Here is a 15883-nt window from a genome sequence, read left to right on the forward strand (position 1 = left end):
TCATAATTTGATATACGATCAATGATGCATCTAAGTTCGAATAACTCCCTGTATGCAAGTCGTGCATCAATAATGTCCCTAAGAAGTTTGGTATAGTGGTGAAGCAAACTATCTAGTTTGTCCAACATATGGACTTAAAGGTATTATATAATATTTAGAAAAGGAGATACAAGAAAAATTAAGAATGAAAGTGTTGCTGGAAATTGGACCCGGGGGCGGCCACTGGCTGAGAAGGAGGAGTTTTGGCTGGTGGCACGTCGGCGGGCGGCATCCTCTTCTGGGGATCCTGCAAGAAGCCGGTGGCCGGGGTTTCCGGCGCCGGCCCTCCAATGCTTAAGTTAGAGGGGGGGCTTAATTTTGGAGAAGGAGATGGACTGTATGTAAAAGTCCGAAGCCCCCTTTTTAGAGGGAGAAGCTCCCCTTTTTATAGGAGGAGTGCCAGGTTACCTGAGATGTGACTGGGCGAATTAATAAATTACCGTCATGATTGAGCATGGTCGTGCGCATTAATGAGCTGGCGTGGGTAGCTGAACAAGACGGGTGGCGCATTAATGAGTTGCCATGGATGACTGGACGGGATTGAGTGAGTCAACGAGTTGCCGTAGATGGCCTGAGACTTTGGGCTGCCTGGAGGTCCGTGGAGATCATGCACATTTAATTGTTGGCAGTCGTAGCAGGATATAGTCCCTGGTTGGTATGTCGTGGCGTGGCCGGCAAGCAAAGCATGGTGCGGTGAGACTGCTGCAGGGCGTGGCCGCAACATGTGGACGACGAGCTCGGCCTTCTAAGCTCGGCCTGTATGAGCTCGGTCTTCTGAGTTCGGCCTGCATAAGCTCGGCTCGGCCTACATGAGCTCGGTCTTCTGAGCTCGGCCTGCATGAGCTCGGCTCGGCCTGTGTGAGCTCGGCCTGCAGGAGCTCGGTCTTCTGAGCTCGGCCTTTTGAGCTCGGTTTGCATGAGCTCGCCTTGCCGTCGGATTCGGGTGTTCTGATTATATTTGTAGAGTGGTCTATTTTTTCCCCAACACTACCCCCGACTTCCGAGTTCGAGTTGCTTTTTGGCTCGAGCGAAGGAAGTAGTCCAGTCGTTGATCATCCTGTAATATAGCCAAATGTCTAAGGAGATGTACGTGCCAAGTAGGGTGTACCTCTCATGCAGTTGGAGCTAAGTGCTTCAGGTCGACTCAGCGGCCTTTTTTGGCTTGTGGTCGACTCAGCAGGATGCCCCCACTCAGATCGGGGTGTGTTGTCGTAGGAGGCGTCGAATGACGTCGAAATGTCGTCGAAGTGTCGTTGAATGTCGTCGAAGTGTCATCGAATGTCGTCGAAGTATCGTCGAATATTTTTCCGAGGTCGAGGGAGCTTGGGCTCGCTGTCGACTTAGCGGGACATCACGACCTTAGTCGGGGGATCATGCGCGAGGTCGAGGGAGCTTGGGCTCGCTGTCGACTCTGCGATGCTTCCCGAGGTCGAGGAAGCTTGGGCTCGTTGTCGACTCAGCGGGGCATCCCGACCTTAGTCGGGGGATCATGCGCGAGGTCGAGGGAGCTTGGGCTCGCTGTCAACCCCACGATACTTTTCGAGGTCGAGGGAGCTTGGGCTCGCTGTTGACTCAGCGGGGCATCCCGACTTTAGTCGGGGGATCATGCGCGAGATCGAGGGAGCTTGGGCTCGTTGTCGATCCCGCGATGCTTCCCGAGGTCGAGGGAGCTTGGGCTCGCTGTCGACTCAGTGGGGCATCCCGAGCTTGGTCGGGGTCTTTGATGGAGATGGAGACCGGAGATGGCCTTGTCCATTGGCGATCGTGCACCCCTACCTGAAGTGGGGCGACGTTGGAGATAGAGATACCCATAGGTCGTCTTTTGCATTCTCCGACCTGGAGATAGATAAAATATTGAAATTATTTAAAGCCAAAGTGGCGTCCTGTACTTTTTGGAGATATTTTAATCACTCTCGAGCTTCGAAGTCCCTTAGGACTTGGCTCAGCACCGGCCTTCTGAGGGAGGCGTTCTGAGCTCGAGCTTCTGAACTCGGTCTCCTGAGCTCGGTCTTCGGAGGAGGCGTTCTGCACTCGAGCTTCTGAGCTCGGCCTTCTGAGCTCGACCTTCTGAGCTCGGGCTTCTGGTCTCGGCCTTCCGAGCTCGATTTTCGAAGCTCGGCTCTCAACGAAAGCACCAGCTGTTAAGGTTGCGGAAAACGAAGGTAGGCCTTGCGTCGTGAGGTATTGTCCGTTTTGGGAGGGTCCGCGTGGGTACTACGCCCTCGCATGGTTTTGTTCCTTTGGTGCGGGATCTAGTCCTGCTACTAAAAGGGCCCTCCTGGCCTGGTGATCGAGCGCCGTCCTGCGGACTTACACCCATGAGGAGGGAGCACATGCTGGTCTCTTACTTGCTGCAGGCCTTGATAATCCGAACGAGGGAAGTGGGGACACGTAGCCTTCGTCCTGATCGCGGAACAATAGAGAAGAGTTTGATGGGTAATGGAATTTAATGGGACTGTATCCTTTGCCACAGAGGCTCACAATCCCATTTTAAAATTCCATAACTCTCCTCCTCCTGACCTCAGCTTATTTCTCTTCTCTCAAACTTGTTGACGTGAGACTCGGGTTACTACTTCTGGCTGCCCCCACGTCCCACGTCATTGCAGCGGGAGCCGTGCTTGATTCGAGATGGCTTGGGAGAAAGTTTCTTCCTCTACTTAGCATAAACCCGTGGAGGCGGCACAGGAGGGGCCTCCACTTGTTGCAGGCTTTGGACCGCAATGGCTAGCACTTGGACTTGCTACACCAGCGCGTCGAACTGCTCGGGTTGGACTTATGGAACTTGATCTGCCGGAGGTCTTGGTGGTGAATTCTGGGCTGAGCGTCCGAGGCTTGGAGCATGATGCCGGGAGGTATCAGTGACTCTTCTGCTCCTTAGTTTCATGGCCACGACTTGGGCCCTTCCTCTAGCGCCAACTGTTGTTGGAAATTGGACCCCGAGGGCGACCACTGGCTGAGAAGGAGGAGCTCTGGTTGGTGGCGCGTCGGCGGGCGGCGTCCTCCGGGGATCCTGCAAGAAGCCGGTGGCCAGAATTTCCGGCGCCAGCCTCCGATGCTTAAGTCAGAGGGGGGCTTAATTTTGGAGAAGAAGATGGACTGTATGTAGAAGTCCGAAGCCCCCTTTTTAGAGGGAGAAGCTCTCCTTTTTATAGGAGGGGTGTCAGGTTACCTGAGATGTGACTGGGCGAATTAATGAATTGCCATCATGATTGGGCGTGGTTGTGCATATTATATACGATCAATGATGCATGTAAGTTCGAATAACTCCCCGTATGCAAGTCGTGCATCAATAATGTCCCTAAGAAGTTTGGTATAGTGGTGAAGCAAACTATCTAGTTTGTCCAACATATGGACTTAAAGGTATTATATAATATTTAGAAAAGGAGATACAAGAAAAATTAAGAATGAAAGTGTTGTTGGAAATTGGACTCGGGGGCGGCCACTGGCTGAGAAGGAGGAGTTCTGGCTGGTGGCGCGTCGGCGGGCGGCATCCTCTAGGGATCCTGCAAGAAGCCGGTGGCCGGGGTTTCCGGCGCCGGCTCTCCGATGCTTAAGTTAGAGGGGGGGCTTAATTTTGGAGAAGGAGATGGACTGTATGTAGAAGTCCGAAGCCCCTTTTTTAGAGGGAGAAGCTCCCCTTTTTATAGGAGTTGTGCCAGGTTACCTGAGATGTGACTGGGCGAATTAATAAATTACCGTCATGATTGAGCATGGTCGTGCGCATTAATGAGCTGGCGTGGGTAGCTGAACAAGACGGGTGGCGCATTAATGAGTTGCCATGGATGACTGGACGGGATTGAGTGAGTCAACGAGTTGCCGTGGATGGCCTGAGACTTTGGGCTGGCTGGAGGTCCGTGGAGATCGTGCGCATTTAATTGTTGACTGTCGTAGCAGGATATAGTCCCTGGTTGGTATGCCGTGGCGTGGCCGGCAAGCAAAGCATGGTGCGCGGTGAGACTGCTGCAGGGCGTGGCCGCAATATGTGGACGACGAGCTCGGCCTACATGAGCTCGGTCTTCGGAGCAAGGCCTGCATGAGCTCGGCTCGGCCTGCATGAGCTCGGTTTTTTGAGCTCGGTCTTCTGAGCTCGGCCTGCATGAGCTGCCTGCATGAGCTCGGTGTAAGCTTGGCTCGGCCTACATAAGCTTGGCCTTCGGAGCTCGGCCTGCATGAGCTCGATCTTTTGAGCTTGGCCTGCGTGAGCTCGGTCTTCTGAGCTTGATCTGCATGAGCTCGACCTTGCTGTCGGATTCGGATGTTCTGATTATATTTGTGGGGTGGTCCATTTTTCCCCCAACAGAAAGATAGTAGAGATAAGGCTGCAAATGAGTGAGGTTGGATCGTGACTTGACCTGACTCGATGTGGTTGGACTTGACCTAATTCATTCTTGAAGATTCATGGGCTGGGTTGGGTTCAAATGTTAAACATGTTTCATATTTTTGGTTCGGTCTGAATTTCATAAAATTTGACCCAATCTAGCTCAATCTGATTATAACTATATAGGTCTACTTTGTATCTTCCTATTAGTTACTTAGCCCTACCCGACTCTGAATCGATCGGAAGAAAATATTTTAAATCATTTCTTTTTTTCATTATTAAAAGAAAAGCGCTCAAACTAATCTTATGGAGACTATTAATCCTACACTGTTGTGTATTGAGTCTAGTAAATTCTTCGCATATAATACATAAAGCCTAAAATTAGGAGAGTATTTATGTCATGCTCCCACAAATGAACCTATCATGTATCCATTCGCATGGGACCATTTGATGATTCGGTGCAGTATCACAACTTGTTTTGGCATACTATTTGTGGAAAGTGTACGTCACCTGCCATGCACGAGTACATCATTCAAACATGCACTTTTCATGGATTTGGATGTGAGGTTAGTATTGCAGCGAATCAGCTCTCAGCAAGCATGGACCTAACGCACTTTAGATAGCCCTTCTTCTTCTTCTTCAAGCAAATGATCCACGCGATGCACGAGAGTAAATTATAATTTTTACTAGAATAAATATTAAACAAAAATTTGCTGTAGATTTTCTGTGTATAAGTGACAAATCCCAATACAAGCAAAGACCATGGCTCAGATGAAAACCCCCAAGCCTACAGCAATAGGAGGCCGAATATATAACAACATGAAAAAACCTTTCACATAAACATTTAATTAAAAATCATTTAAATAAACTATAATACATACAAATAAATAAGCTAGAGATGAACATACAAGAATATCTCTTTCTCAGCAGCAGCATCACGACGACACTTTGGACAATGAACAAAAGAATCGCTTTGATCAGACGAGAAGACCTCTCCCCTCTCTATTCACACCACTGCTTCCAATCATCTCATCAAAACTCACACACCCTTCAAATACCACCCTAACAATTATAATAACACTTTTAATAATACATGTTACAAGTTGGACAACTTGGATTAGTCTAGCGACCAGCCCAAGTCTAACCCGACCAGCAAAATTTCCACCTCGACTCGGGAATCAATCCAACATTTTCGAATCCAGGGGAAATTAGGGTTGTGTTAGACTAGAAGTCCAAACTCACTCGACTCGATCAGACCGATAGATTCGGTCGGGTTATGCTATGGGTAAAGCCAGCTCAAATGCACCCCTAGCTAATCATCTTTTAGCAATTTTTGAGGGCCTCTAGGCTGATTTCATTCAATTAATTCTCCTTAAGACAGGATTTATGATCCCTTTGCTTTTCAGTGACAGTTAAAAAGATAGACAAGAGAATTATGTAAGTTTTTCAAAGCATATCTTGCTTATAAATATCCTGAAGCGATAAGAATCTTAAAAAAGACCCCTGTCGGCAAAAATGTGAGATACTTGCCAACAGAAGCTTCAAAACAACAGTCCTTTTTTAAGTCTTATTTTGTTTTAACGCTCTAGTGGAAAGTAAACAAGTCGATTTTTAGATTTCACTATTTATTTCTAAAAATTTAAATTTGTTAGCTAGATATATAAACAGATTTTGACTCAATGAGTTGTGATTTGGGCAAAAAAAAAAAAGAGTCAGTTTTATATTAATCATTAAGTTTTATATTAGCTAGAGTAGCTAAAATAGTGGTTGTTACAGTAGCCAATTTCAACCACCCCCTCCTCGAACCACTAATTACTAGTAAAGTAGAACTAACAACTAGGGCAGGAAATGGGCTCGAGCAGTCTAAGGCCTATCAGACTGAGTCGACTTCGGTCTAGGCCAGAAAAAGTATAGACTGGGTTTGAGTTTAAATATAAAGCTTATTTGTTTTTCAAGCCGGGCTCAGGTATGTCATTGGTCTGGCCCGAGTCCGAGCCCGAATCAATTTACTTTTGTATGTTGTTATTTAGAGAGAATAATGAAAAAGTAAAGGACAAATTAAAATGAATTTAGCTGAGAATAATATATCATTTGTCATAAGAACTTTTAAAGCAATATTATGAAATATTAAACTTCAATTGAATTCGGGCTGAATCTACTTTTCATCCAAACAAATAATTTTTAGGCCTAAATCTGGCCCAAAACCCCTAAAAAAGTCGGGCCAAGTTTGGATAGGGCATTGGCCCGACCCAACCCAGCCCACTTCTTGCCCTACTAACAGCTACCCTAGGTGTACAATTAAGCATAAATTCTTTTACTAAACTTAGGTATGAATAGATTTTTATATAAATCATGAATTTTATAGCAATCCAATTATTCATTTCTATTGCAGGTCTATATGCTAGATATCATGAGGGCAAAAAAAACAACCACCACCATGTTATATCTCTAACTAATTATTATTTAATCCTGTTACGTTTATCCTATTAAAACGCTATAACGGCCGTCACGGAGAGCGTGAGCGCGCGCGCGCGAGAGAGAATGAGAGAGAGCGGGGGAATGGAAGAGCTCCCGGGAGGCCTCGAGCGGCCGGAAGTCGCCTGAGACGAGGGAGCGGTGGAGCTCCGAGAGGTCTGCAACGACCATGGTGCAGTTGACCCGTCGCCGGACGAACCGCTTGGCGGCGGCGGAGGAGGAAGAAGGAGGAGGGGCCGGTGGAGGCAGCGAGGCAGGGTCCGGGAGGGCGGCGCCGCGGTAGGGATGGCGGTGGCGGACGCCATCCTCCATCCATTCGGCCACCTCGACGAGACCCTGCGCCACCGGGTCGTACTCGAGACCCCGGGAATCGAACACGCAGAAGCCGTTCCGCATCGATCTCAAAACGGTGTGCTCCTCCAAGTACTGCGTCCGCCCGTCCTTCCCTGTGATTCCGAGAAATTCAGAGGAAGAAGGGAAAAAAAATTAGATCAATCGAAGAGATTTCCATGATAAATGTCTCGAAAAATCGAAACTTCTAATCGGAAATATGAAGAAAAGACATCAAATATGTATACCGTAACGAGATCCAAAATCATGAACTTTTTTTTCTTAAAGAAAACGCATATCTAGTTCGAAAAGTTGGTGCTTTCATGAGGAATTATATCCATGAAAGGCTTTTTCTTCTTTTTTACACATATTAAGGTGGGCGTTGCTCCGAAATGTTCGTTTTTTTGCAGGGAATTGTCGGAAAGAACTGAGGCTTTTTTTTTGGCGGCGGGGGTTTTGGAGCACAGAGTTGGAGGGAAAAGAACAGGAGACATGACACGTAAAAATCACTAGAATTATTTGCAAAATAATGCAATCTCAGTTCAAAAATTCGGAGCTTTTGAGGAAGCAAAACAACCAAGAAGGGGAAAAAGAAATCATACTCCCATCACAAGCTCTAAATTTTTGAAGCTCACGCAAGCCGCAGTTTCAAAGATCAGAGCTTCTGAGAAGAAATCTGGAGAAAAACGATTTATACCCCGTCGAAAGTTTAAAAATTTTACTGAATAACACAAATCAAGTCCGAGAAAACAGAGTTTTTGGCTTAAAAGCTGGAGAAAAACAACTAAATAAGAAGGAAAAATAATCAATAACATCAACAAAGCTAACCCACTACGAAAGTTCTAATCTTTGTGATTTTTTTTTATTTCCAGAAGAGACGTACCGGCAGGAGAGGCAATGTGGGCAAAGGGGACATAGCCAGACTGAGCAAAGACGGAGTACATAAGATTAAGCAGCGAACTCTTCCCCTATTTATAGAAGAGAAAAATTATAAATAGAGAAGAAAAGAATTGTCATTGACCTGTAATTCATGCTCTCCCCTTTCTTGTAATTATTTCCAAAAATATATTGTCATTACCTCCTATAAATGAAATACACGGCAGGCCACACAAGGTATGCGAGTTCTTTGCCGTTACTCAGTTCAGCATTCTCTCTTTCATAGTATTAGAGCCTTCTAAACGACGCACGTCGTCACCATGTCCTCCCTTTCTTCCAGCCCAAACACACCTTCACTCACCACTACTCAAAACACTATTCCTCCTACTAGCCAGCCTAACCTTCCTCAAGTCTCTACCCCGGTCAGCATGCACAACCTTGTCACTGTCAAACTCACCACCGACAATTATCTTCTTTGGAAAACTTAGATCATACCCTACCTACCTGGCCAACAATTGTTTGGTTATGTTGATGGAAACTTTTCCATACCTCCGCAATATATTGAGTCACCTAACACATCTTCCTCACCCTCTGACCGTACACTTAATCCATCCTTTCAATTGTACTTCCAACAAGACCAAGTCCCCTTGAGCACCCTTATTTCTTTTCGACAGTGTCATGGCCAAGGTTGTTGGCTTGACAAGTTCCCGGGCTCTTTGGCTGGCCTTGGAGCATATGTTTTTTTCTCACTCTCAGGCTCGTGTGATGCAAATCCGCTATCAGCTTTCGACCATCAAAAGGGGCAACTCCTCCATTTCTGATTATTTTCGGAAAGTTAAATTTCTTTATGATGTTCTCGCTGCTATTGGCCAACCTCTCAAAGATTTTGAAGTTGTTAAATTTCTTTTAGCGAGACTTGAATCTTCCTATAAATTGATAGTTATGGCAATCAATACCAGAGTTAATGCTATGTCTCTTGAAGACATTTATAGTCATCTTTTCGATCAAGAGCTCCATCTTGATCACCTCCATTCCGTTGCAGAGGTGAATGTCGACTCAGCAAATATTGCTACATGCAATGATTTCAACTGAGGAAGGGGGTGGATGTTCCAATCAGTAGCAGCAATGCGCCAACCCCCAAAACAACAATCATAGACGAAGTCGTGTCCATGATCGTGACCAGCCCTCCTCCTCTCCTCGCCCAACCTGTCAAGTTTGCGGCAAACCTGGACATATTGCAGTCCAATGCTGCCACCGGTATGATGACACTTATCAAGGTGCACCTCCTCCTCCTATTGTGGCCTATGTTGCTACGCCTCAAATTCAAAGAGATCATAGTTGGTATCCTGACACAGGCGCTACCAATTATTTAACCAATGATTTACATAATCCTAATCTTCATGCTGAACCGTACTATAGAACTAATTAGATTCAAAAGGGTGATGGTACATGTTTAAAAATCTCTAATGTCGGTACGACTCATTTATCCTTATCCCCATCTAATTTTCGGCTTAATCAGGTTCTTCATGTACCGGAGATTAAAAAAAAAATGGTCTCTGTTAGTCAATTTACCAATAAAATAATATTTTTCTTGAGTTTCATTCTGATTATTTTTCTGTAAAGGACGAGTTTACACGAAAGGAGCTGTTCAAAGGCAAGACTAAGGGAGGGCTCTATGCTTTTCCATCCAATTCCGTCCAAGCCAATAGCCCCCAAGCTCTTGTTGCCCAACGTGTTCCCTTTGAGGTTTGGCATTTGCGGCATGGTCATCCATCCTATCAAATCGTGAAGCAAGTCGTGTCTCAATTTTCTCTTTCAATTTCCAATAATAAAATTCATGTCGTGTGTGTTGCATGTCAACAAGAAAAAAGTCACTGTTTACTTTTTTATTTGTTTGAGTCTTAATTTGTGGACCCCCTTGATTTAATATATTTTGATGTATGGGGACCCTCTCCTGTCATGTCCATTTCAAAAAATAAATATTATGTTTCCTTTGTCGATGATTTCTCTAAGTATGTTTAGTTTTTTTCTCTAGCAAGTAAATCTGATGTTCTTTTTATTTTTAAGTCTTTCAATTACATGTTGAACGGCTTTTTAATCGCCAAATCAAATCCGTCCAAATAGAGTGGGGTGGTGAATTTCGAAGCCTTAACACATTTTTTAGTTCCATTAGAATTACTCATCGCATTACTTGTCTATACACATCTGCTTAAAATGGAGCTATTGAGAGAAAACATAGGCACATTGTTAAAATTGGCCTCTCTCTCTCTCTCTCTTCTCCCATGCCTCCATACTACACATTTATTGGAAATATGTTTTTCAAATGGCCGTATTTTTAATTAATCGCCTTCCCACTACTCTCTTAAATTTGGCACACCCTATGGCAAACTTTTGGGTCAACCTCCTAATCTTTCTACTTTTAGGGTTTTTAGTTATGCGTGTTACCCATTTTTATGGCCATTTAATCATCATAAAGTTGAGTTTCAGTCAAAACAATGTATTTTTTTAGAATTTAGTTGGAATCACTATGGCTATAATTGTCTCGACCCTTCCATGGAAAAACTTTTTATTTCTAGGCATGTTATATTCGATGAATGAGTCTTTTCTTTTTAAAAATATAATCCATGTGCTATTTTTTCTCCACCTAATGACTCACGGCATGCTATTCTTCCAGGTCAATTTTTTCTCAAATCAGTTTCTCCTTTTATTCCTTCCATATCCACGTATTCACCTTTCAATTCAGATGATGGTCAACCTTCCCTATCTCCTATAATTTCTCCACCTTCCCTATCTCCTATAATTTTGAATTCCTCTCCTTCTTTAGCACCTTCCATATCTCCTATAAATCTGAATTCCTCTCCATCTTTAGCCCCTTCAATTTCGGTTGACACTTCCTTATCCTCCAAGATTCCTAGCCAACCCTCATCACTACATAATCCCACCAATTTTGTAGCCCCCATTAATTCAAATCTCTCTCCACATATCAACCCCATTTTAACCGACTCTACCTCTTACACTTTTACTTAAATGGCCCGGATATCTCTCCCTTGGATCAAGCTTAATCCGACAACTCACTCCCTATGATTCGGACTCACAAAATGTTCACAAGATCTTAGAATAACAACTCAACCGAAAGTTCCCATGGATAGCATGGTACGGTATCCTTTACTCTATGCCTTTCTCGCTGAAATTTTCTCTATTCCAAAGGATCCTGGTTGTTACTCGGTTGCCTCCAAATACCCCGAATGGCATGCTGCCATGGATATGGAATATTTAGCCCTTATGCAAAATGGTACTTGGTCTCTAGTCAAACCCACGGACTCTATGAACATTATTGATTACAAATGGGTATTCGTACTAAACGAAAATCTGATGGGATTGTTGGCCGTAGAAAAGCTCGTCTCATTGCCAAAGGATTTCATCAACAACCTGGCATCGACTATGACGAGACTTTAGTCCTGTTATCAAGCCCCCTACTATTAGGCTTGTTCTTGCCTATGCTATTTCGTGTGGTTGGTCTTTGCATCAAATAGACGTCCAAAATGCATTTTTACATGGTGTTCTTTGTGAAGAGGTCTACATGAAGCAACCTCCGGGTTACACAAATGATCAGTTCTCTAACTATGTGTGTCATCTCCACAAGGCCCTCTATGGTCTCAAACAGGCCCCTCGGGCGTGGTATGCCAGACTCAGTGGCTGGTTACTTGCCTATGGCTTTCTCAACTCTAATCTAACTCTTCACTCTTTCTCTACCAAAAAGGGTCAGTTCAGCTTTTTGTCCTTATTTACATTGATGATATAATTATTACTGGGTCTAACAATGCTACAATTTCAGATTTTATTCAAACACTACGTGCTATGCAGTGAAAGATCTCGGCAATCTTTCCTATTTTCTTGGTGTGAAGGTTATTTTTGTTTTTGAAGGACTCTTGCTTAGTCAGCAGCAAGATATTTATAATCTTCTCAAACACACCAACATGCTAGAGTCCAAGCCAATTAAATCACCAATGTCATCCTTCATGCAGTTTTCCTTATTTGATGGAGTTTTCTTCTCTGATTTGCATCTTCACCGCAATATAGTTGGCTCTCTGCAATATTTATCTCTTACCCGCCTGAATATTGCCTTCTCTGTCAACAAAGTATGTCAGTTTATGCATTGATTTACGGATCAACATTAGAGTATTGTCAAATGGATTTTATGGTACTTGAAAGTTACCATTCATTTTCAGATGCTGACTAGGCTAGCTCTCCCGAGCAAATCCACCGGACCTTATTGTGTGTTCTTTGGCCGCAACTTAATCTCTTGGTCCTCCAAGAAACAACCGACAATTGCTTGCTCTTCCACTGAAGCCAAATATAAGGTTGTTGCTAATGCCGCCTCTAAATTGTTGTGGTTGAAGTTCCTGCTTCATGAACTTCAAATTCGTTCTCCTCTCTGCCCAGACTAATGGTGTAACAATGTTGGCGCCCCTTATCTCTTGGCAAATTCGATTTTTCATGCTCATACAAAACATGTGGAGATTGATTACTACTTTGTTCGGAAACAAGTTCAAAAATAAGCTTTGGATATTCGATTTCTCTCCAGCCGAGATCAACTTGCGGATGCCCTCACAAAACCTCTCCCTGCTCCATGGTTTCTTAAGCTATGTAACAAGCTCAACATGGCCTCTGCTCCTTTAGAGAAGAAAAGAATGGTAAATAAAGAAGGAAATAATTATCATTGGCCCGTGATTTATGTTCTCCCCTTTATTGTACTTATTTTCAAAAACATATTGTAATTACATCCAATAAATGAAATACATGGCAGACCACACAAGGTGTGCAAGTCCCTTGCCATTACTCAATTTGGCATTCTCTCTTTCATCCCCGAACCCGCAAAGCCAAGTAGCAATATCGTTATGACCGGTGGAATGTCGGTCTCCTGCTTCGAGATCCCACTGACGGGGAACCAGAGATCCCTTGCTCTATAAGTAAGCAGCCTGTGCCGCAAATCATCGAGCGACTCGTGCGCCACCACCGCTAGCCTCTCCAGCTCCCACACAATGTGAAGCCTTGGAGTTAGACTGGCAAAAGCCCTTGAGGAGAAGACCTTCGGCCGCCCACGACCATCGAACTCGGTGAGGGACCGCCACTAGCAGATAGAGGAGAACAGCTCCTTTCGGTGATCGTTGTCGCCACCGCCACCCCTTGCGTCGTCGTTGAGGAGCGGCAGTATGGTGCTTCGTATTCCCTCTATTTTGTTCCGGCTTTGTTGTGCCTCTCTTTTTTATATATCCTCCGCTTTCTTGCAGGCTTCCGCTGATACGCTCAGAGGCGGCTCTTATTTTTCCTTTTTTTGGCCCCAGCGGTCCTTCTTTATTTTTTTTTTCTTTCTTTCTTTCTTTTTTTACTTTTTTGCAGCAGTAGCTCATGCTATGCACGAATGAGTACACCCATAAGAGTCATAAAGAAGAAGAAGACAGAGAGCGAAGGAACGGAATTGAAACTCTTCCACAGAATTCTCCTGAATGGTGTGCCGCGAAGGAGGTAACCCAATCTGCCGCACTGTCGGTCCCCTGAGACACATGAGAGGCATGAAAAGCCATGAGCCCTTGATGGGGACATCAGAGCCCTTCATCCAGATGATCCTGAGCCTCCGGATTGGTCAGACCCGAATTTGGTCTATTTAAGTCCGAGTCATTTTCTTTTATTGCATTATTTACTTTTGTCTTAGTCAAGTCAATTTGGTCAGTTATTTTGTTATCAGACTAGTCAATTGGATTTATGTAATTGGGTCAATATGTAAGGTCTATATAAAGACCACCTCTCTCATGTATGAGGAATTGATGATTGAATGAAAAAACCCTAGCCTCGTTCTTGTTCTTCTTGTTCCTCCTCCTCCCCTTCTTTTCTTCCTGCGTCTCTATAACATCTTCTTTCTTCTCCCTCCCTTGTTCTTCCTCCTTCTCCTCTTTCCCTACACTTGTTCTACATCAACTTGGTATCAGAGCTTCGGCTTTGCCCCTGCTGCCAAAGCCACGATCCAGATTCTTTTCTCTCCCTTGATTCTCACTCAAAAGAAAGGGGTTCCTCCCTCTCGGTTTCACCAGTGAACGGAAAAAAAAAGAAACCTCTGCGGCGGGATCCTCCACCGCCCATCACACCCGCGACCACCATCACTCCCGCTCGCCGCCGCAGGCCACCTGCGGTCACCACCTCAAAGTGAGGTCAGGTCCCCATCCTCCCTCTCGGTTGTCACAGAGAACAAAGGAAGGGCCCTACCGGAAGATTTCCCCTTCTGCCCGTTGCCGTGTCTACGCCAACTGCCGCCCCCCCTCGCAGCGCCACCGACTCGCCACCAGAGATCGTCGCGTCCCCATGAGAGCGCTGCCACCCCGAGTGTCTTGAGTCTGCCACCAACCATCGGCGTCGGGTCCATAAAGGGGACTGCCGCCGACCTTCGCCACAAGCCACGAAGCCGTGGCTGTGATTTCGCCGCCGCTGCAGGTCGTGGAGCCGCCGTCGTGATCCTTGCCCCGGCCTGCAGCCACTGCCGCGAAAATCGACACCCTCCCGAATCCGTTGGGAGGTTGAAGAAGGAATCAGGGTAACGGGCAAGTTTTCAACTCGTTAACCCACAACCCGGTAACCCGGGTCCAAAAAAAAAAAAAAAACAACCGTGCCTTGCATGTGAGGACTAACGGGTTATCAGAGCGGGTCACGCCCGACAACCTGAATCCGACCGGATCCAAGGTAAAGAATGCACGTGACCTCACGTGTCTAAAAAAAAAAAGTAAAAAAAAAGAGAAGAAAAAAAAGAGAAAAAAAAAGAGAGTAAAAAAAAAAGGTTACCTCTTCGTCTTCCCCGAGCCATGGCCGTCGTCGCTTCACCGTCGTCACGCCACCGCCGCTCGGTTCCCGCCTCGCCGCCCAAGCCCGAGCCGCCTCCCGTCTTCGCCGGTGCCGCCCCGCCCTGAGCTCCCCGCCGAGCTGAATCGCCTGCGCACGCCTCGCCGCCGTCGCCACCCGAGCACCTCCTCCGTGATCTCCCCTTTAGAATGCTGCCACCCGAGGACCACCACCTCGGTCTCCCCCACTGCCGCCACTTCCTAGCTTCCGCGCCGGTCGTGCCGCCGTTCTTCTCCTAGCACGCTGCCACCGAACCACAGAGCCGCCCACCCCTGTGCTTCCTTCTCAGCGCCAAGATCCATCCCCCTGCCTCTGCTCTGCCGCCGGCTGTCCCCATCCCGAACCCTCATCACCTTCCGCCTCCCCTCATCCCTTTTTTCTTCGGCCACTGCAACTCACCCGAGCCCAACACCCCACCAAAATCTCACCTAAGCCCACAGTCCCCGCTCCTACAAAGGCCCGATCCACCACCTCCCCACCCCTTCTTCAATTTAAGGCCCAATAGGCCCTGCCGTCATCAGACTTAATCCTATACAGGCTGTTTACATCCGTCCCCTCAGTTTGCAGGACGGTCAGACCCACCCAATTGCAGTGATCCAACACAAGTTAAAGCCAACTGAAGAGGCCATCAGCTGCAACTGCGCTCCTGATCGTCGCCCCAGCCCACGAGCGAACGACTCTGGTCGTCTGCTTCACGACAGGTGATAGGTTTCCACTTTCTTGGACTTGTTCATTTAATTATGTTCTAGTTCTCTTGCATGATAGCCATATTCTTGAAACTTATTTTTGTTGTCAAAATTCAGAATAAAGAACCCCTACTTTCAAACCCATTCTATTCGCCTTTTAAAATCTAGATATTAAATTAGCACACCCTAGCAACTGGACGTTTGTTAACATTCTTCGATTAGATTACTTTAGGATCAGAACAACTGTACAACTTGATTGCAATCTAATTTC

The sequence above is a fragment of the Phoenix dactylifera genome, unplaced genomic scaffold, assembly GCF_009389715.1.
Source record: "Phoenix dactylifera cultivar Barhee BC4 unplaced genomic scaffold, palm_55x_up_171113_PBpolish2nd_filt_p 000316F, whole genome shotgun sequence".
Lineage (NCBI taxonomy): Eukaryota > Viridiplantae > Streptophyta > Magnoliopsida > Arecales > Arecaceae > Phoenix > Phoenix dactylifera.